Genomic DNA, 22,531 nt, shown 5'->3' on the forward strand with positions numbered 1-22,531 from the left:
CTAGATTTTCTTGTTGCCATTTCTCAACATACATGAAGTGGCCCAATAAACCCAATAAAATAAACACTAAATAAATGTATTTCAAGGGAACTATGTATACCATTTCCAACATATAACATAAATGAAAATTACTTATATCCAATAAGTTTGTTACAACAAAAAATTATATACCTTCTTAATTTCTATTTAGTGGTCCATCCACTCAACAAAATCTACTCATTGTTATGTATGAGTAGAAATAACCAATACTAGAAATTAGTCCAACACCATAAGACTCCATAAGATGAATTTCAAATTCCCAAGTACACAAAGTTTGGGCAATAAAATACACTTCACATATACAAAATGATGAAGTGCAAGTACATACCAACAATTTGTCATAAAATGGTACAATTTTTTTAAGCTTATCACAAACTAGGACTATCCAATGAATCTCAACCCTACCTAAGGTGTCCACCATAAACAAAAGACCCAAATGAGAATATATGACATAGGAAGTCATCACACTAAGCTACTCCTAGGGCTCAACAACAAGATTATTCTTATCTACTCATAGCAACCCCAAGTGATCAATAAGAAGATGGCATCAACACCAACAAGTCCACCTTTGGTCTTTCTCCAAGCTTGCCTCACACATGCTCCACAAGAAACACACTCCAAATCTCCTCTAGGGTTTCTTTTTTTGCAACCCATAGGTCCTTCTCACACAAGGATTTCAACCCTAACACATTAAGCCTCCATTTTTTTCCTCTTAGAAATCCCAGCACCTTCCTTCCTTACATCGAGAGAAGTACAAAGACTCAAGACATGCTCACCAACAATATACAATGATCTAATGAAGTCTCTTCTACCATGCTTCTTGATCTGTAAACTGTCATGGATATTCCACTAGATAGTTCGTCACAATAGATTTGATAAACTTATATTTAAAATATGAAATTCTACACTATTATAGTTTTGTTAGATTTCTGGATTGGTAGATTTATTGTTAATAGTACATGCACATGAATTTAAAATTATGCAAAAAATATAGAACGGAAAAATAAAATATCACACACATCTGGCACATGAAATGACCGGGAGAGCCCTTTTGGGAGAAAAGCATAACTGGGAAGGTGAGGTCGCTCCACTTTCTTTCTCTAAACAGAAATATGGTTTTGAGTTCAAAGCAGTATAAGTGATGGCCTATGGGTTGCTACAATGCACAAATCCTCTAGATGTGTTCGATCTCCTATCCCTCTTCGCTATTTTTGCTCAACTATGGAACAAATATAGTAAAAAAAATGGAACCCTTTTCCCTCTTAGTGGCCTGGTTATAACACAACTCAATAGCCTACTAGTGGTTAGGTTTGACTACCTCAACTCTTAACCAAAGTTACAATATAGAATCTTTTAGAGTATTTTATATCATAATCATGTGGATAGCCAATTTTTCATGAATAATGGGGGCTGACATGGCATCCTCTCAAATTATGGTGGTGAAAATAGGAAGGTCAACTTCTAAATGGCATAACTTTAGAATACAAACTCCAATTGAAGTGATTCTTGCACCATTGGAAAGGTCTCTTTGTGTAGAATAGGGAAAAAGGTGCCACACTAAAGAGGAATTTTTTCCCCTAAAAAATGTTGTTTGATGCCTCAAAATGATCTTGGAAGGTTTCAAACCTTGTTTTGCCTAACTTCATCCTGCTAGTAAAAAAATTGTGTGAGTTGATTCCTCCACTTTTTCCACTATGAAAGCATCACAATGGATGACAAACAATATAATGATCTAATCTATATCACTTCTTTTCCATCTAGGGTTTGCATCCTACAAACCCTAGGACTTTTCCTTTTGAATTACATAAGCAGCAAGGCTACTATACTATGTTTCAATGGAATATGAAAAGTACATTAACATAAGTCTGAAGTCTTCTTCAAGCTAACCATCCCACCAAGCTCCAAGAATCATCTACTCCTTTCTCCCTTTGTGCTCTTAATAGAGGGTTGATATCACAAAAACCCTAGCTCTTCTTCTCTTAGTGCTTCACACAAGCACTAAGACTCAAGCTCATCTCCATAATTAGAATTAATCTTTGTGTCATGTCTTGGATTTAGATCATAAAATCTAGGTCTTTATCCTAGAAAGTATTCACCAAGGAAGTTAAAAACATAGAATAATGAGTACATCAATAATGAGTAATGAAAATGTCTCTCTACTCCATTTATATTGAATATTGAAGGAGGCCAACACACAACATAGAATAGGTCCACATAAGTAATCCTAGACCTAAGTCAACAAGGAAACACCATATGGAGCTCTTTATGGTACAAGGATGATGAGTGTCATGCTAGATTTTTACCAAACCTCATGGTGGGTCACCCTCCAAGCATTATTCCCTTTTCACACAACGATCCTCCTTCGAGATGGTACATTATGTAGCAAGTTGTAGTCCAGTGTCCCCTCTTACATAATAGATCATTCTCCAAGTGTCCTCATGCAAGGTGCTACTCCTCTGGTTGTATGCCACATTTCCACTTTCACCCAATGCTAATCAACATGTGTGCCAAGGTGTTTACCTTCCCCGGTGTTTCTCTTGGACATATGTATCTAGGTCTAGAACCAAAATCCATAAAGTATGCACCTCAACCCAAGTATCAGATGTACTGGGATCTTGTTGCAAATTTTGAATGAGTTTCAACACCTCTTCTTCAGTTTTTTCATTCATCCGTTGCTTCAATCATCCAATCAGGTTGGATAATAGAAATGGCATAGAGTAATGCTTCCACATCCTCATCCTTTCTTGAGAGTGCATCCGGAACAAAATTTTGCTTCCCTTTTATGTAGATGATTTCAAAGTCATAGCCCAATATATTTGTGACCTATTTTTGTTGCTCTTCTGAAGATAATCTTTGTTCCAAAAGGTATTTAAGGCTATCATGAATTGTTTTTACCATTGCTTTAGTGCATGTAGTATTTCCAACATTTCCTTCTCAAAAATAGGTTTGTGTAAATAGTTTCCCTTGATTGGAGAAATTTGAAAATAAATGGGTCTTCCTTCCTGCATTAAAACAACACCAATAACATTTCCTGAGGCATCACATTACCCAAAAAAGGTTTTTTAGAAGTCTGGTGTAGCTAAGAATAGTGATTAGCACATTGCCTCTTTAAGATGTTCAAATGCCTTAATTGCTTCTAGAATCCAAGAAAATGCATCTTTCTTCACTAATGTTGTTAGAGGCACTACTATTCTCCCATAATTCCTAACAAACTTGCAATAATACCCTGTCAACCCGAGAAATCATAGAATATTCTTTAGGGTTGTGGGGATTTTCCATTCCTTAATGGCTTTAATTTTGTTAGGGTCTACCTTAACACCTTTATGAGATACAATATGACCCAAATATTCCACCTCCTATTCTCCAAAGAAACATTTGGAAGTTTTTGCATATAATCGTTTCTCCTCCAATAGTTTGAGCACCGTGTCAACATGTTGAACATGATCCTTCCAATACTTGTTGTAGATTAGTGTATCATCAAAAAATACTAACACAAATTTTCTAAGGGTTTGAAAATGGAATTCATCAAACCTTGAAATGTGGAATGTGCAATAGTAAGGCCAAAAGGCACGACCAAAAATTCATAATGACCTTCATGAGTTATGAATGTTGTTTTCAAAATTTCTTCAGTCTTGATTCTAATTTGATGACATCCTAAACGAATATCCAACTTGGTCAAGTAAATTGCTCCATGTAATTCATCAAACAATTCATCAATCATAGGAATGGGAAATTTATCTTTAATAGTGAGCGGGTTGATCTCCTTATAATCCATACACATACACCATGATCCATCCTTCATGTGCACCAATAATATTGGAATAGAGAAATAAATTTGGCTAGGTTGAATTATACCGACCTATAGCATTTTTGCAACCATATGTTCAATTTCACTCTTTTGGGCATAGGGATACCCGTAAGTCCCGATGTTTGTAGGAAAACTTCATGGGATCAAGTGAATAGCATGATCATAATCACAAATAGGTGGGGGGCCTTTGAGAGTCTCAAATACATTGGAATGATTTTCCAAGAATTTTTGGAGATTTGCATAAATGGATGATTTTGATGTTTGAACCTCTAGTGAGCATAATTGTGCAATTACACTCCATTTTTATTTCCTCAAAATATTTTCCATGCAATTAGAGCTGAATATCTTCCCTAGTTTCCCTGCAGTACCCCTTAATTCAATTTCCTTTCCTTCCCAAAAAACTTTCAAGAAAATTTCTTGAAAATTAAAAATTATCATCCCCAAAAATTGTAACCATTGGACTCCTAGTATAACATCAACACCACCCATTGAAATGGAAATAATTGGACTATTGAATACATATTCCCCCATGGTTAGCTTGATATTATGACACTTTCTAGAGAAATTTATAGTTCTTGTTGGGTTGTGTTATATTATTTCCACGACTAGCCGATGTAGTTAACCGGGGGGTTAGATGGGGGGCGGAGCCCTCCCTTCATTGCGCCGATTCCACAGCGAGGGGGTCACAAGAGGGCGGAAACCCTCCCTATCCGGGGGGTTTAAGGGGGCCAGGTAGCCCCCCTCTATGGGGTCCAGGGCAGCGCCCCAAGGAAATTTCTTTTGGACCCTATATTAGGTTGGGCAGACCTACCTATGGTTTTGTGCATGGTTTTCGCACATGGTTTTGGACACGATGGCTTTTGGTCCATGGTTTTGGACACGATGGTTTTCGGTCTATGGTTTTGGACGCGATGGTTTTCAGTCCATGGTATTGGATGCTTCGACATATATAAATATGTATTGTAACTGTTATCAAAAAATCAGTACTAAGGGCTGCTACCTAGCAAGATTTCATGTAACTATTTCAACCAGACTTTAGACTAAGGATTAGCCTCCTTAGTCAGAGAGGGCTCTCTCACAGAGTTCTGATAAGAATCAATTACAAAAACAGATGGCTAACTCTTTACACATTTTATGAAAATAAAGCTGGTTGGAAAAACGAAACAACACTTCTTCCATTGGGCTCATGGAGTCATACACTTCTGCAGTAGACTTTTAATCACTGAATCATAGAAGCCAAGGCATATAATGTTTAACACTCAAAACATTTCTCAAAAAGAACCACAACTCATAAATATACACAGGAAGTCTGAGCACTAGGTGAATTCAGAGTGATTGCACATTTAGTGAGCTGTAAAATATATAAAAGATAATGACAAAACTTCACACATTCTGAGCATTTAAACACTTGATGAATCTTGGGAAGAAAAAGTAATTCTTATATTACTGTCAAAAGTCTTCTTACACAAGCTGATAAAAACTCTATTTTTTCATAAATCTCCAACCCCTTTTTTACATCAGAGTTTTTCCTATATATAGGAAAACAAAACTACTACTACTTGAGACTCCTCCTCCAGCATGAGGGGAGCTCGAAATCCTATCATTAATTGCCTTATCTATATCTAAACAAACTTATTAAATACAAAGGTATTGCGCTGTGAATACATAGAGTCCCATTCCTATTGAAACTCTAATTCTATCTCCTCGTGTGCATTGATGCTTTCTTGAACTTTGACACCTGTACCATTTCTGTAGTGGCCAAGACATGCTGGAGAAACATTCACTGAACGAGCAGCTTCGGATACTTGCTGTGTGGATGACTCATTAGTTGATGAGGATATGTGCCCTGTTTTCACGGTTCCTGCCTTCCATTAGTCTTCATGTACTAAAAGACTATGCTCCAAGCCATTTAATACCTTTAATAACCACGCATAATCCAATATGCCTCATGATCTGGACGCTTTGTGAACTGAACAGGTGTACCACCCAAAATTTCGGTAACCCTACCAGAACCCTAACAATTCGGTCATAAAGTAACTTTAGGAAGACTTTTAGCAAAAAACAAAAAGTTTCACCTTTTTCTTCAACACTCACACCTGTCACCCTTTGAATACCTGGATAGCTTTATATAGTCTCCTTACTGGCCTCGAGTCATCCTTTTCAAGATTTGCTGACCTCAGCATCAATTTCATTTTTTCTCATAAAACAGTCATCTACAGCAGTTTCGTAGCGCGCTACGAAACTGCTGTAGATAATCAAAACAGAACATATGAATCTTAAAGCACTGTTGACTTAACTTCATGATTTCTTCAGCTACTTTGTACAGGTGTTAGGGATCCAAAAAGGTTACAAAATGATGGAAATCAAAATTTACCAAAACTTGAAAAGCAACTTTCTCCTTGGATCAATGAGCTAGTTTACCTAGCTTCTTCTTCAAACTGCTAACCTCTTTCTTCAAAGCCTTGTTTTCTGCTCTTAGGCTTGTGTTCAGCTTTCTCATGATCTTTGCTTGCTTAAGGGCTGGTACTGTCCACAAATATGCATCAGACACTGAATCTTTTGTTTTCAATTCTAGTTTGAGATTGAATTATTTAGCTCCAGTTGCTACGAAACTGTTGTTCTGCCTGAAAAATGGGTCTCGGGACAGAGCTCATATCTTCTCACAGAAAACATATTTGGCAAAACTAAAGGAGGTTTCTGTAAACCAATCCATGTTTAACAAAAACCTCTTTTGTTTTTTTAAAACAATTCTCCAGTTGCCCAGAATCTGTCTTTGAAAAAGAGGTGTAACACAGGAAATTAAAAAACTGCACCTACAGCAGTTTCGTAGCGCAACTTTAGTCACTCGATTCTCCCAGCTCATAATCAATCTGAAGAAAATGAAAGAGGTTTTTCTAGTTCAGTATGTTAGGAATAAAAACCTCTTTCCGTTTTCGAAAATATTCTTTCAGCCGCGCTAAATACCTCCTGGAAGCTAACTGCTTAAAACAAAGAAGTATGCCTATAACAAACATCACCTACAGCAGTTGTAGCCAGTGTACCAGTATGGAGATCTCTCATTTTGAACCACACCACCTGAAGGTGGTCCTGTAATCAATGGATTACCATCCCCATCACCATTGCTCCTTCTATGCCCGGTTCGTGCAATTCAACACAATTCCACAAGCCTGGGCTTTACTCTGGGCTAAATCATCAAGGCTTCCCGTCTCTAGAAATAAACCCAAGTGTGTTGCCCGCAAAAACCATTTTCTTTGACTGGAATCAATAGGCTGGCCCTTCCATAAAGAAAAGCAAGCTGGATCGTTTTCAAGATTGAGAAGTTCAAATGACAAATATGATGACTGTATAAAAATCAATCTTTCAACATGAAGTCTTGCTCTTGTGAAGCAGTTATCAACAATTTTGCAAATGTCTTGATCTAGCTTTGCTACATCTACCGGAATTGCATCAGAAGCAACTAGCACTTCAACATCTCCTGCTCTAAATGCATCCAACGCTTTACTTCGTGAATATTGATGTTGTAGGCTTGAATACTCAATCATCCTTAAGACCAGCCCTTTGAAACAGTTCAATAAAGTACATAACCTCTGGGTAGAAACAACAGAAGATGTGAAAACAATGGTCTGTTCCCCTTGCACTTGCAACAGTGCCAAAATAAATGATGTGATATCCACAGTCTGATCCCTTGTTTATCCACTGATTACCACAGAAGGCTTCTTCCAAGGAAAGAGTGCTCCAGATAAACCCAATGAAACACCATCTGCTGGGGTACTAGAAAACCTTACAAACTGACAACTGTTGATGCAAACCCAATGGATTTTGATAAACATGACAGCTGGGAAAGAATAACTATAGATGCGAACAAATCCCCAATTTCGTAGCGCAGCCAGTGCAAAATATGAATTATGCGCTACGAAATCACCTAAAACATGCTGCGCTGCGAAACTGCCAAAAGGATTTATGTGCTACAAAACACTTTGTCCTCAAGCTAGTGTGAGCTATTTTGGCAATCAAATTTTCAGTGATAACAGTGGCTCCACTTGGGATAGTGTGCCCTTGTGGTGCACTAAGAACCTGCAGCTCCAGTGCCTTATCCATTTATTTGACAAACATAAATTTGCTGGACCAGTATGACTGTAGGAGAAAGAAAGCTATTTCTACTGAAAAAAGAAATGCTCAGTTAACCTTGAGCTTATTTGCATTTACCTCTACCTACCTACCCTATCAGCTGCAAGCTCCACTTGTAGCTCAAGCAACATGATATTTCCAATGTAGCCAATCATTTATCTTATCTGACATTTGATTTCTTTGGCTGTGCTTGAAACAGAAATAAATCAGATACTGAAGTAACCGAGGCAGCATGAGGTGTAACTGTTCTTCAACATGAAAATATAACTAGAAGTCGCCTGAACAGTTAATCTTTTCCATGTATTCAGCTATAGGGTCAAAAAACACATGGTTATTTTGCTGATTCTCAAAACTTTCTGTATCTTTAGACAACTTATCTTCAGCCACACCAAATTTATTTGATTTGCTATCCAACTGCCTATCCAAATGATGCTCACAAACAATGTAATTTTCCTCACTACTATGATCATTATTTGAAGTAAGCTGCTGCAAGGAATTACAAAATTGAGCAAGCTTTTCCTCTGCCTGTGGGTCATAGAAAATTTCCTCCAATATTTCTTCTTGCTGTGTGCAATCGATTTCATAATCATGATGATCTGAAGTCGGACCAATCTGCTGCATCTTTACATCAATATCGAAGGATGAAACATGATTTTCACAAGTAAACTCCTGCTGCTCTTCATGCTGCGTTTCCTGAGATGATATACTTTCTCCTTGGTGCTGAAATGCATTGTTATGGAGAGCCTCTAAAATTTCTTCATCCATAAATTCATCATCACCATAACAATCCTCCAAGTACTGAATAAGATTTAAAGAATGCCTACAGCAATCTTTGAGCAGCAACAAAGAAGGATAACATTCCTTATACATTTCACAGAACACATCATGAAAATCAGCAAGAGAAGATAATGAACCATTTTCCAAACTTTTATACCAAGACCATGCTTTTCCTTCTAAAGTGGCCATAAACATCCTCATGAGACAATCCTCAGGAAAGTGAACCTTAAGACTGCGTACATGCATATGGAATTTAACCAAATGGAGAGCAGCATTATCCTTTTTTTCATCTTTGAATATTGGAAGATCATCTAACCAATCAATCTCTGGCATAGGATTTGGAAAACCAGGGATATGAGACCGATCCATAGGAGCATACCTGGCATTCTTTCTTGCAGTAGAATCCATCTTGAAACTTCATCAAGCTACTGATCTTCTAGCAGTGGAGTCACCTTCTAATTTGTTATTTGATGTGTGGAGTCGCCAAGGTAGTTTGCAGCCTCAAAAACCACTTTGAACTCCTGCTACCTTCAGAAATTCAATCTTAAAACTTCGGGAATGAGTAATCATCAGGCTCCCGGCAGACGCACCAAAATGTTATCACAAAATCAGTACTAAGGGCTGCTACCTAGCAAGATTTCATGTAACTATTTCAACCAGACTTTAGACTAAGGATTAGCCTCCTTAGTCAGAGAGGGCTCTCTCACAGACTTCTGATAAGAATCAATTACAAAAACAGATGGCTAACTCTTTACACATTTTATGAAAATAAAGCTGGTTGGAAAAACGAAACAACACTTCTTCCATTGGGCTCATGGAGTCATACACTTCTGCAGTAGACTTTTAATCACTGAATCATAGAAGCCAAGGCATATAATGTTTAACACTCAAAACATTTCTCAAAAAGAACCACAACTCATAAATATACACAGGAAGTCTGAGCACTAGGTGAATTCAGAGTGATTGCACATTTAGTGAGCTGTAAAATATATAAAAGATAATGACAAAACTTCACACATTCTGAGCATTTAAACACTTGATGAATCTTGGGAAGAAAAAGTAATTCTTATATTACTGTCAAAAGTCTTCTTACACAAGCTGATAAAAACTCTGTTTTTTCATAAATCTCCAACCCTTTTTTACATCAGAGTTTTTCCTATATATAGGAAAACAAAACTACTACTACTTGAGACTCCTCCTCAAGCATGAGGGGAGCTCGAAATCCTATCATTAATTGCCTTATCTATATCTAAACAAACTTATTAAATACAAAGGTATTGCGCTGTGAATACATAGAGTCCCATTCCTATTGAAACTCTAATTCTATCTCCTCGTGTGCATTGATGCTTTCTTGAACTTTGACACCTGTACCATTTCTGTAGTGGCCAAGACATGCTGGAGAAACATTCACTGAACGAGTAGCTTCGGATACTTGCTGTGTGGATGACTCATTAGTTGATGAGGATATGTGCCCTGTTTTCACGGTTCCTGCCTTCCATTAGTCTTCATGTACTAAAAGACTATGCTCCAAGCCATTTAATACCTTTAATAACCACGCATAATCCAATATGCCTCATGATCTGGATGCTTTGTGAACTGAACAGGTTTACCACCCAAAATTTCGGTAACCCTACCAGAACCCTAACAATTCGGTCATAAAGTAACTTTAGGAAGACTTTTAGCAAAAAACAAAAAGTTTCACCTTTTTCTTCAACACTCACACCTGTCACCCTTTGAATACCTGGATAGCTTTATATAGTCTCCTTACTGGCCTCGAGTCATCCTTTTCAAGATTTGCTGACCTCAGCATCAATTTCATTTTTTCTCATAAAATAGTCATCTACAGCAGTTTCGTAGCGCGCTACGAAACTGCTGTAGATAATCAAAACAGAACATATGAATCTTAAAGCACTGTTGACTTAACTTAATGATTTCTTCAGCTACTTTGTACAGGTGTTAGGGATCCAAAAAGGTTACAAAATGATGGAAATCAAAATTTACCAAAACTTGAAAAGCAACTTTCTCCTTGGATCAATGAGCTAGTTTACCTAGCTTCTTCTTCAAACTGCTAACCTCTTTCTTCAAAGCCTTGTTTTCTGCTCTTAGGCTTGTGTTCAGCTTTCTCATGATCTTTGCTTGCTTAAGGGCTGGTACTGTCCACAAATATGCATCAGACACTGAATCTTTTGTTTTCAATTCTAGTTTGAGATTGAATTATTTAGCTCCAGTTGCTACGAAACTGTTGTTCTACCTGAAAAATGGGTCTCGGGACAGAGCTCATATCTTCTCACAGAAAATATATTTGGCAAAACTAAAGGAGGTTTCTGTAAACCAATCCATGTTTAACAAAAACCTCTTTTGGTTTTTTAAAACACTTCTCCAGCTGCCCAGAATCTGTCTTTGAAAAAGAGGTGTAACACAGGAAATTAAAAAACTGCACCTACAACAGTTTCGTAGCGCAACTTTAGTCACTCGATTCTCCCAGCTCATAATCAATCTGAAGAAAATGAAAGAGGTTTTTCTAGTTCAGTATGTTAGGAATAAAAGCCTCTTTCCGTTTTCGAAAATATTCTTTCAGCCGCGCTAAATACCTCCTGGAAGCTAACTGCTTAAAACAGAGAAGTATGCCTGTAACAAACATCACCTACAGCAGTTGTAGCCAGTGTACCAGTATGGAGATCTCTCATTTTGAACCACACCACCTGAAGGTGGTCCTGTAATCAATGGATTACCATCCCCATCACCATTGCTCCTTCTATGCCCGGTTCGTGCAATTCAACACAATTCCACAAGCCTGGGCTTTACTCTGGGCTAAATCATCAAGGCTTCCCGTCTCTAGAAATAAACCCAAGTGTGTTGCCCGCAAAAACCATTTTCTTTGACTGGAATCAATAGGCTGGCCCTTCCATAAAGAAAAGCAAGCTGGATCATTTTCAAGATTGAGAAGTTCAAATGACAAATATGATGACTGTATAAAAATCAATCTTTCAACATGAAGTCTTGCTCTTGTGAAGCAGTTATCAACAATTTTGCAAATGTCTTGATCTAGCTTCGCTACATCTACCGGAATTGCATCAGAAGCAACTAGCACTTCAACATCTCCTGCTCTAAATGCATCCAACGCTTTACTTCGTGAATATTGATGTTGTAGGCTTGAATACTCAATCATCCTTAAGACCAGCCCTTCGAAACAGTTCAATAAAGTACATAACCTCTGGGTAGAAACAACAGAAGATGTGAAAACAATGGTCTGTTCCCCTTGCACTTGCAACAGTGCCAAAATAAATGATGTGATATCCACAGTCTGATCCCTTGTTTATCCACCGATTACCACAGAAGGCTTCTTCCAAGGAAAGAGTGCTCCAGATAAACCCAATGAAACACCATCTGCTGGGGTACTAAAAAACCTTACAAACTGACAACTGTTGATGCAAACCCAATGGATTTTGATAAACATGACAGCTGGGAAAGAATAACTATAGATGCGAACAAATCCCCAATTTCGTAGCGCAGCCAGTGCAAAATAGGAATTATGCGCTACGAAATCACCTAAAACATGCTGCGCTGCGAAACTGCCAAAATGATTTATGTGCTACAAAACACTTTGTCCTCAAGCTAGTGTGAGCTATTTTGGCAATCAAATTTTCAGTGATAACAGTAACATTGAAAGGAACATAATGAAAAATTAATCTAGCAATCCCAGTTTTGGGATCCAGGGAAAAATCTTTGTGTATATGTGTTTTATGTGTTATGCTCTCGCATTGTTTATTTTCTGTGTTTTAGAATTCGTATGCAAGTAATTTCTGTATGGAGTTAAAACCTACATTTGGTATCAGAGCTGTTTTGGCTTCAAGGGGATGCCTTTGTTGCTGAGGGGTTTCGCTCAGGCTTGTGGTAGACCCTGTTCAGTGGGAGATTTGCGGGATCGATTTTGGTGGTGAAAGAAGATGGTGAGTAGTGGAAAGATAAAGATCGAGAAATTTAATGGTCAGAGTTTTGATTTATGGAAACTCAAGATGGAGGATCTGTTGGTGTATAAAGATAACTGGATCGCAGTAGATCCAGATACTAAACCGATGGGAGTGTTCGATGAAGAATGGAAGAAGTTGGATTGGAAGGCTAAGAGCACAATACGATTGTGTGTCTGAGATTTAGTATTTCTAAATGTATCGAGGGAAGCTACTGTGAAGCTATTGGGATGGGATTGGGGAAACTCTTTTGCCAGTTTTTTTTTCCAATTTTTTTTTCAAATGGGATTGGAAAAACTCTTTTGCCAGTTTTTTTTTCAAATATTTTGAAATATGATGGATATGAACAAATGAATATAGCTATGGATTTGTGATTTCATTTAATGGAGAAATTGATGAGATCATCTTAATTGGGATGGGATTGGAAAAAATCTTTTGTTAATTTTTTTTTCCAAATATTTTCAAATATGATGCATATGAATAAACTCAGTAAGATAATTTAACATATAATTATTAATATTCCAAAATTTACTTGTTTTTTTTCATCAAATATCTAAAATATTCCAAAATCTACTATTCACATAAAAATCTTCTTTTTTTCCTACTATAAACTATCTCCCATCAAAATGATGATGATGATGATGGTGGTTAACGTCCACTGAGACCAAATTGGTCTATCGGACCTATAATTTTCTTAGTTTTTAATTATCTGGCTCCTCGTCTTTCTTGGCTAGATTGGTGTTGTAGCTTTCTTTTTTCTCTCTACAGTGTTCCAACTCCCTTTATCTTGCATCTCCTTCATCTCTTCTGGTTCTTGGGACATTGGTGTCTTAGCTTCGCGATCGTCCTTTTGAAGATAGTTGGAGAAGAAGTTTGGTACAGCTAAAAAAAACCATCCCAAAACTTGTATTATCTGATTCAGGCTTTTCAATATCTATAAAATCCAATTTCATTTGGTAATGATTAATGACAGAGAGATTATATATATATATATATATAGATATATAGATATATATATATATATATATATGGATGTGGATGATGCCAATTTCATTCTGTAATAATGAATGACAGAGATTATATATAGATAAATTTTACATCAGGTCTAATTGACTAATATTTTTTTCCTAGAATTAATTTAAATAAACTTATTTTGTACTATTTTAAAATTGTCATTGTAAATTTAAAGAAAATCTCTTCCCCATATATATAGATAGATATACTATTATTTTTTTCACCAAATTTAATTTAAACAAACATATTTTATACTATTTTAAAATTGCCATCAAAACTATAAAATTTCCAATTAAAAAAATCTCTTCCCTATACATGACTATTATCGTCTTCACCCAATTTAATTTAAATAAACATATTTTATATCATCCTAAAATTGTCACCAAAACTATAAAATTTCCAGTTCAAAAAAATCAAATCTCTTCCCTGTACATTCACTTCAGTTGATGACTATTATCTTCTTCACCAAATTTAATTTAAATAAACCTATTTTATACTATCTTAAAATTGCCACTAAAACTATATTAAATAAAATCTCCTCCCTGTGCATTCACTTTAGATTTACATAAATATATAGCCTTTCATGTTCAAAATGTAACAAAGTCATTTCACCTCACATTAATTGACCAAATTCCTGAATTTTTTTTATTGTATTTTATGTTTTCAATCCTTACAGGCTACGATCGCTCTTTTGCACTATAATAACCTTATGGAGAGGGTACAAGTCCCCTGCTATCTTGAAAATAGAAGGTACGCCTTTTGTCTGTAAGAAAAAGATAATTGTCTGGTGTTGCAGGTGCCAACTTTTCACCATTAATTTATTAGTGAATGAAAAATGATAAACATTTCGATATAAAAACCATGTAGGGGATGTGGAGAAAGTAGTGGAAATAGTGGAAGATGTGGCAGAGACAACAGAGAAAGTGGCCACCATGACAGAGGAGATATGTGAAGACATAGCAGAAGAGTTTCCTCAGGAGGGGGCCATCAATAAAGCGGCCCATTTTATTGAGCATCTGTCAGAGGAAGTGATTAAAGAAGCCCACAATACTGAGGAATTCATTCACAAGGTATATATTCCATATGTTATTTTGGTTATCTATCAGTTTTTTAATGGATATCTATCTGTTTTAACAGACAGTGGATGGTTTTTAATTTGGGATTTTGTCAAATATCAAGAATCAAGAAGCATTAAATCTAAACACAATTAAGAGATAGTTTATTTGCTAATGAGATAATTGCTTGAACTGTGGTGAGTTCAGGTTACCTCGACTGAAAAGATTGTGGAGACAAGCATAGAGAATGCTGGAGGGGCTAATAACTGCTAAGCCGGCCATATCTAAATCCGAACCTAATCAGGATGACCAAATTATCAATACCTCCATAGGAAAAACTAATTCGAAATCAAAATTGTAATGAAATACATGCAGTAAGCAAAGATGTACATTGGTTTTTATAAATAATACTGCTTTATTACCAAACAATTTAATGGTCTTGGGTGATTCAAGAGAGTTACTTTTTTTTTCAGGAATTGGATCTGCCTTTCTTTTGCAAGGAATTGAATCGATCAGTTCAAGTGATTAATTAAAATGGGGTTGAGTCCTCATCTGAGTATTAATCATCTGTGGAAATATTTGACAATACCTCCATCTTTCGATTTATTGAATGAAACTTTCATTCTCATATTGGTTAAGAGACATGGCTCACAACATTATATAAATTTTAACATACCATGATTCTTATGTAAATCATAGAACTTCTAAGAAAGTGATGTCTCTCACAAACGTGATGGTTGATTGCGCCTCTTACTAATGTCAAAGAAACTAGGGCTTAAACCCATCAAACCCTTTATGGTTGAAAGTGCTTATCTCAAGGATACTAGTGTTGGGCTCCCCGTTAATGGCGGTGTAGAAGGATAATCCAACGCTCCTTGTGTGTTTCGTGGCATGTGCTTAACACTGGCGATGTGACTATTTACTAACCCCTGCGGGTTTTGGTGTAACGGCAATCGTGACTCCAACAAGTGGTATCAGAGCCAAAGGTCTCGAGTTCGAAACACACCTGGCTTGCGTTGGGGGGTGAGATTGTTGGGCTCCCTGTTAATGGGGGTGTAGAAGGATAATCCAATGCTCTCCGTGTGTTTCGTGGCATGTGCTTAACACTAGCGATGTGACTGTTTACTAACACCTATGGGTTTTGGTGTAACGAAAATCGTGACTCCAACAACTAGGGTTTCACCATCCAAAAACCTCTCACTATTTCATTAACTAAAATATGCATTATGTAGATCAGCAAGAAGGTAATCTCATTTTAATTAGCTTTGATACAATGTAAATATCAAAAATTTGTTTCACATCAAGCTTGGGGCTCTCCCGATTTATTATATTTCACTTTTCTCCAACCAAATACATTGTAGATTTTTTTGTAGATTCAACAACTCATGTAATTTTCTAAAACACAAGACAAGAATCTACTCTACTTTCAACAACAAAAACCAATAGATCGATGAAAACAATAATCAACAAGAGGAAGATAATCAATCACACATAACACAATATATCTCTAGGGAAAACAACTGCTCAAAACCCTGACTATCTGTATTGCATTAATCAAAAGCCCAAGATGAAAATACAATGCTTTTTCTCACTAGAACAATCCCTGCACAAGTATAATCAACTCTGTGCCTCACAAGCCCACTCTGGCCAACACTTGGCCAATTTTGTTGCCTGCCAAGTTCCTATTTCCTTGCACAATTCCTAGGAGGATCGACACATATTTAATTGAGAAATCCTTCTTCCAAAACTGGAAAATCTAAACTTAGGTCCATAACTGATTGCATGCATGATATGTACAACTCAGAAAATCATACAACTAATAATACACTATCCCTGCACTCTAGTCTCAATTGGGCCTTTCTCTTAACTGACATGCATGAGTTTCTCTTGAATAAATCTCCAGTTAGCTGGAGTAGCACAGAGGATGCACCACTGCACCAACTCACTACTAGACCTCTACTAGTTCCACAAATAGTTAGAACTAGTTTAACTGACTATAACTCAGTCAAACTGAGTTGTCTAATTACAACTCAAATAAACTCATCGTGGACCCCTAAAATTTAGGGATCACACATACATGACTACAGAAAGACTTTCAACTCCAAATTCCTAAGTTAATTAAACTTAAATAACTATTTACAAGTTGCTATGAGAATATAATTCGATTTTAATTCACAATTTAATTCAATGACAAATTAAACTAGATTTTCTTGTTGACATTTCTCAACATACATGAAGTGGCCCAATAAGCCCAATAAAATAAACACTAAATAAATGTATTTCAAGGGAACTATGTATACCATTTCCAACATATAACATAAATGAAAATTACTTATATCCAATAAGTTTGTTACAACAAAAAATTATATACCTTCTTAATTTATATTTAGTGGTCCATCCACTCAACAAAATCTACTCATTCTTATGTATGAGTAGAAATAACCAAAACTAGAAATTAGTCCAACACCATAAGACTCCTTAAGATGAATTTCAAATTCCCAAGTACACAAAGTTTGGGCAATAAAATACACTTCACATATACAAAATGATGAAGTGCAAGTACATACCAACAATTTGTCATAAAATGGTACAATTTTTTAAAGCTTATCACAAACTAGGACTATCCAATGAATCTAAACCCTACCTAAGGTGTCCACCATAAACAAAGAACCCAAACGAGAATATATGACATAGGAAGTCATCACACTAAGCTACTCCTAGGGCTCAACAACAAGATTATTCCTATCTACTCATAGCCACCCCAAGGGATCAATAAGAAGATGGCATCAACACCAACAAGTCCACCTTTGGTCTTTCTCCAAGCTTGCCTCACACATGCTTGACAAGAAAAACACTCCAAATCTCCTCTAGGGTTTCTTTGTTTACAACCCATAGGTCCTTCTCACACAAGGATTTCAACCCTAACACGTTAAGCCTCCATTTTTTTCCTCCTAGAAATCCCAGCACCTTCCTTCCTTACATTGAGAGAAGTACAAAGACTCAAGACATGCTCACCAACAATATACAATGATCTAATGAAGTCTCTTCTACCATGCTTCGTGATCTGTAAACTGTCATGGATATTCCACTGGATAGTTCGTCACAACAGATCTGATAAAATTATATTTAAAATATGGAACTCTACACTATTATAGTTTTGTTAGATTTCTGGATTTGTATATTTATTGTTAATAGTACATGCACATGAATTTAAAATTATGCAAAAAATATAGAACGGAAAAATAAAATCTCACACACATCTGGCACATGAAATGACTTGGAGAACCCTTTTGGGAGAAAAACCCAACTTGAAGGTGAGGTCGCTCCACTCTCTTTCTCTAAACAGAAATATGGTTTTGAGTACAAAGAAGTATAAGTGATGGCCTGTGGGTTGCTACAATGCACAAATCCTCTTGATGTGCTCGACCTCCTATCCTTCTTTGCTATTTTTGCTCAACTATGGAACAAATGCAGTAAAAAAAATGGAACCCTTTTCCCTCTTAGTGTTCTGGTTATAACACAACTCGATAGCCTACTAGTGGTTAGGTTTGACTACCTCAACTCTTAACCAAAGTTACAATATAGAATCTTTTAGAGTATTTTACATCATAATCACATGGATAACCCATTTTTCATGAATAATGGAGGCTGACATGGCAACCTCTCAAATTACGGTGGTGAAAATAGGAAGGTCAACTTTTAAATGGCATAAATTTGTAATACAAACTCCAATTAAAGTGATTCTTGCACCATTGGAAAGGTCTCTTTGTGTAGAATAGGGAAAAAAGGTGCCACACTAAATTGGAATTTTTTTACCCCTAAAAAATGTTGTTTGATGCCTCAAAATGCTCCTGGAAGGTTTCAAACCTTGTTTTGCCTAACTTCATTCTGCTAGTAAAAAAAATTGTGTGAGTTGATTCTTCCACCTTTTCCACTATGAAAGCATCACGATGGATGACAAACAATATAATGATCTAATCCAAATCACTTCTTGTCCATCTAGGGTTTGCATCCTACAAACCCTAGGTATTTTCCTTTTGAATTACATAAGCAGCAAGGCCACTATACTATGTTTCAATGGAATATGAAAAGTACATTAACATAAGTTCGAAGTCTTCTTCAAGCTAACCATCCCACGAAGCTCCAAGAATCATCTACTCCTTTCTCCCTTTGTGCTCTTAATAGAGGGTTGATATCACAAAAACCCTAGGTCTTATTCTCTTAGTGCTTCACACAAGCACTAAGACTTGAGCTCATCCCCATAATTAGAATTCATGTTTTTGTCATGTCTTGGATTTAGATCATAAAATCGAGGTCTTTATCCTAGAAAGTATTCACCAAGGAAGTTAGAAACATAGAATAATGAGTACATCAATAGTGAGTAATGAAAATGTCTCTCTGCTACATTTATATGGAGTATTGAAGGAGGCCAACACACAACATAGAATAGGTCCACATAAGTAATCCTAGACGTAAGTCAACAAGGAAACACCATATAGAGCTCTTTATAGTACAAGGATGATGAGTGTCATGCTAGATTTTTACCAAACCTCATGGTGGTTCACCCTCCAAGCATTATTTCCTTTTCACACAACGATCCTCCTTCGAGATGGTACATTGTGTAGCAAGTTGTAGTCCAATGTACCCTCTTACATAATAGATCATTCTCCAAGTGTCCTCATCCAAGGTGCTACTCCTTTGGTTGTATGCCACATTTCCACTTTCACCCAATGCTAATCAACATGTGTGCCAAGGTGTTTACCTTCCCCAATGTTTCTCTTGGGCATATGTATCTAGGTCTAGAACCAAAATCCATAAAGTATGCACCTCAACCCAAGTATCAGATGTACTGGGATCTTGCTGCAAATTTTGAATGAGTTTCAACATCTCTTCTTCATTTTTCATTCATCCGTTGCTTCAGTCATCCAATTAGGTTGGATAATAGAAATGGCATAGAGTAATGCTTCCACATCCTCATCCTTTCTTGAAAGTGCATCTGGAACAAAATTTTGCTTCCCTTTTATGTAGATGATTTCAAAGTCATAGCCCAATATATTTGTGACCCATTTTTGTTTCTCTTTTGAAGATAATCTTTGTTCCAAAAGGTATTTAAGGCTATCATGATTTGTTTTTACCATTGCTTTAGTGCATGTAGTATTTCCAACATTTCCTTCTCAAAAATAGGTTTGTGTAAATAATTTCCCTTGATTGGAGAAATTTGAAAATAAATGGGTCTTCTTTCCTGCATTAAAACAACACCAATAACATTTCCTGAGGCATCACATTCCCCAAAAAAGGTTTTTTTGAAGTTTAGTGTAGCTAAGACCAGTGCTTGGCACATTGCCTCTTTAAGATGTTCAAATGCCTTAATTGGTTCTAGAATACAAGAAAATGCATCTTTCTTCACTAATGTTGTTAGGGGCACTACTATTCTCCCATAGTTCCTAACAAACTTGCAATAATATCCTATCAACCCGAGAAATCATAGAATATTCTTTAGGGTTGTGCGGATTTTCCATTCCTTAATGGCTTTAATTTTGTTAGGGTCTACCTTTAACACCCTTATGAGATACAATATGACCCAAATATTCCACCTCCTGTACTCCAAAGAAACATTTGGAAGTTTTTGCATATAATCATTTCTCCTCCAATAGTTTGAGCACTGTGTCAACATGTTGAACATGATCCTTCCAATACTTGTTGTAGATTAGTGTATCATCAAAAAATACGAACACAAATTTTCTAAGGGTTTGAAAATGGAATTCATCAAACCTTGAAATGTGGAATGTGCATTAGTAAGGCCAAAAGGCATGACCAAAAATTCATAATGACCTTCATGAGTTATGAATGTTGTTTTCAGAATGTCTTCAGTCTTCATTCTAATTTGATGACATCCTAAACAAATATCCAACTTGGTGAAGTAAATTGCTCCATGTAATTCATCAAACAATTCATCAATCACAGGAATGGGAAATTTATCTTTAATAGTGAGCGGGTTGATCTCCCTATAATCCATACACATACACCATGATCCATCCTTCATGTGCACTAATAATATTGGAATAGAGAAATAAATTTGGCTAGGTTGACTTATACCGACCTATAGCATCTTTGCAACCATATGTTCAATTTCACTCTTTTGGGCATAGGGATACCTGTAAGTCTCGATGTTTGTAGGAACACTTCATGGAATCAAGTGAATAGCATGATCATAATCACAAATAGGTGGGGGGCCTTTGAGAGTCTCAAATACCTTGGAATGATTTTCCAAGACTTTTTGGAGATTTGCATAAATGGATGATTTTGATGTTTTAACCTCTAGTGAGCATAATTGTGCAATTACACTCCATTTTTCTTTCCTCAAAATATTTTCTATGCAATTAGAGCTGACTATCTTCCCTAGTTTCCCTGCGGTACCCCTTAATTCAATTTCCTTTCCTTCCCAAAAAACTTTCAAGAAAATTTCTTGAAAATTAAATATTATCATCCCCAAAGATTGTAACCATTGGACTCCTAGTATAACATCAACACCACCCATTGAAATGGAAATAATTGGACTATTCAATACATATTCCCCCATGGTTAGCTTGATATTATGACACTTTCTAGAGAAATTTATAGTTTCTGTGGGGTTGTGTTATATTCTTTCCACGACTACTGGATGTAGTTAATCGGGGGGGGGGGGGGGGGGGGGGGGGGGGGGGGGGGGGGTTAGAGGGGGGGCAGAGCCCCCCCTTCATTGCGCCAATTCCGCAACGAGGGGGTCACAGAGGGGCGGCAGCCCCCCTTATCTGGGGGGTTTGAGGGGGCCAGGTAGCCCCCCTCTACGGGGTCTAGGGTAGCGCCCCAGGGAAAATTTTTTTGGACCCTATATTAGGTTGGGCAAACCTACCTATGGTTTTGTGCATGGTTTTCGCACATGGTTTTGGATGAGATGGTTTTTGGTCCATGGTTTTGGACACGATGGTTTTCGGTCCATGGTTTTGGATGCGATGGTTTTCAGTCCATGGTATTGGATGCTTCGACATGTATAAATATGTATTATAACATTGAAAGGAACATAATGAAAAATTAATCTGGTAGTCTCGGTTTTGGGATCCAGGGAAAAATCTTTGTGTATATGTGTTTTATGTGTTATGCTCTCGCATTGTTTATTTTCTGTGTTTTAGAATTCGTATGTAAGTAATTTCTGTACGGGGTTAAAACCTACATTTGGTATTAGAGCTGTTTTTGGTTCAAGGGGACGCCTTTGTTGCTGAGGGGTTTCACTCGGGTTTGTGGTAGACCCTGTTCAGTGGGAGATCTGCGGGATCGATTCTGGTGGTGAAAGAAGATGGTGAGCAGTGGAAAGATAAAGATCGAGAAATTTAATGGTCAGAGTTTTGAATTATGGAAACTCAAGATGGAGGATCTGTTGGTGGATAAAGATAAGTGGATCATGGTAGATCCATATACTAAACCAATGGGAGTGTCCTATGAAGAATGGAAGACGTTGGATCGGAAGGCTAAGAGCACAATATGATTGTGTGTCTCAGATTCAGTATTTTTGAATGTATCAGGGGAAGCTACGGTGAAGGATTTGTGGGACAGGTTAGGGACTTTGTACCAATCTAAGCCTCTGGTGAATAAATTGTTCCTACGGAAAAAGTTGTATAACCTGAGGATGAAACATGGAGACTTGGTGATAGAACATCTAGACGCATTTAATACTATGGTAAGTCAGTTATTATCTATTGATATTA

General features: G+C 36.8%; 1 long non-coding RNA gene across 1 annotated transcript; it reads left to right on the forward strand.

The window, feature by feature from the left end:
* Positions 1-14,426: 14,426 nt before the first annotated feature.
* LOC149234416 (uncharacterized) lies at positions 14,427-15,214 on the forward strand. Its single transcript, XR_016268216.1, has 3 exons — positions 14,427-14,484; positions 14,602-14,804; positions 14,997-15,214. It is a non-coding gene; the product is annotated as an uncharacterized LOC149234416 (long non-coding RNA).
* Positions 15,215-22,531: the final 7,317 nt, after the last annotated feature.

Source organism: Pinus tabuliformis, chromosome 8 (genome assembly GCF_031772625.1).
Source record: "Pinus tabuliformis cultivar Carrire ecotype Pingquan chromosome 8, CPIR1, whole genome shotgun sequence".
NCBI lineage: Eukaryota > Viridiplantae > Streptophyta > Pinopsida > Pinales > Pinaceae > Pinus > Pinus tabuliformis.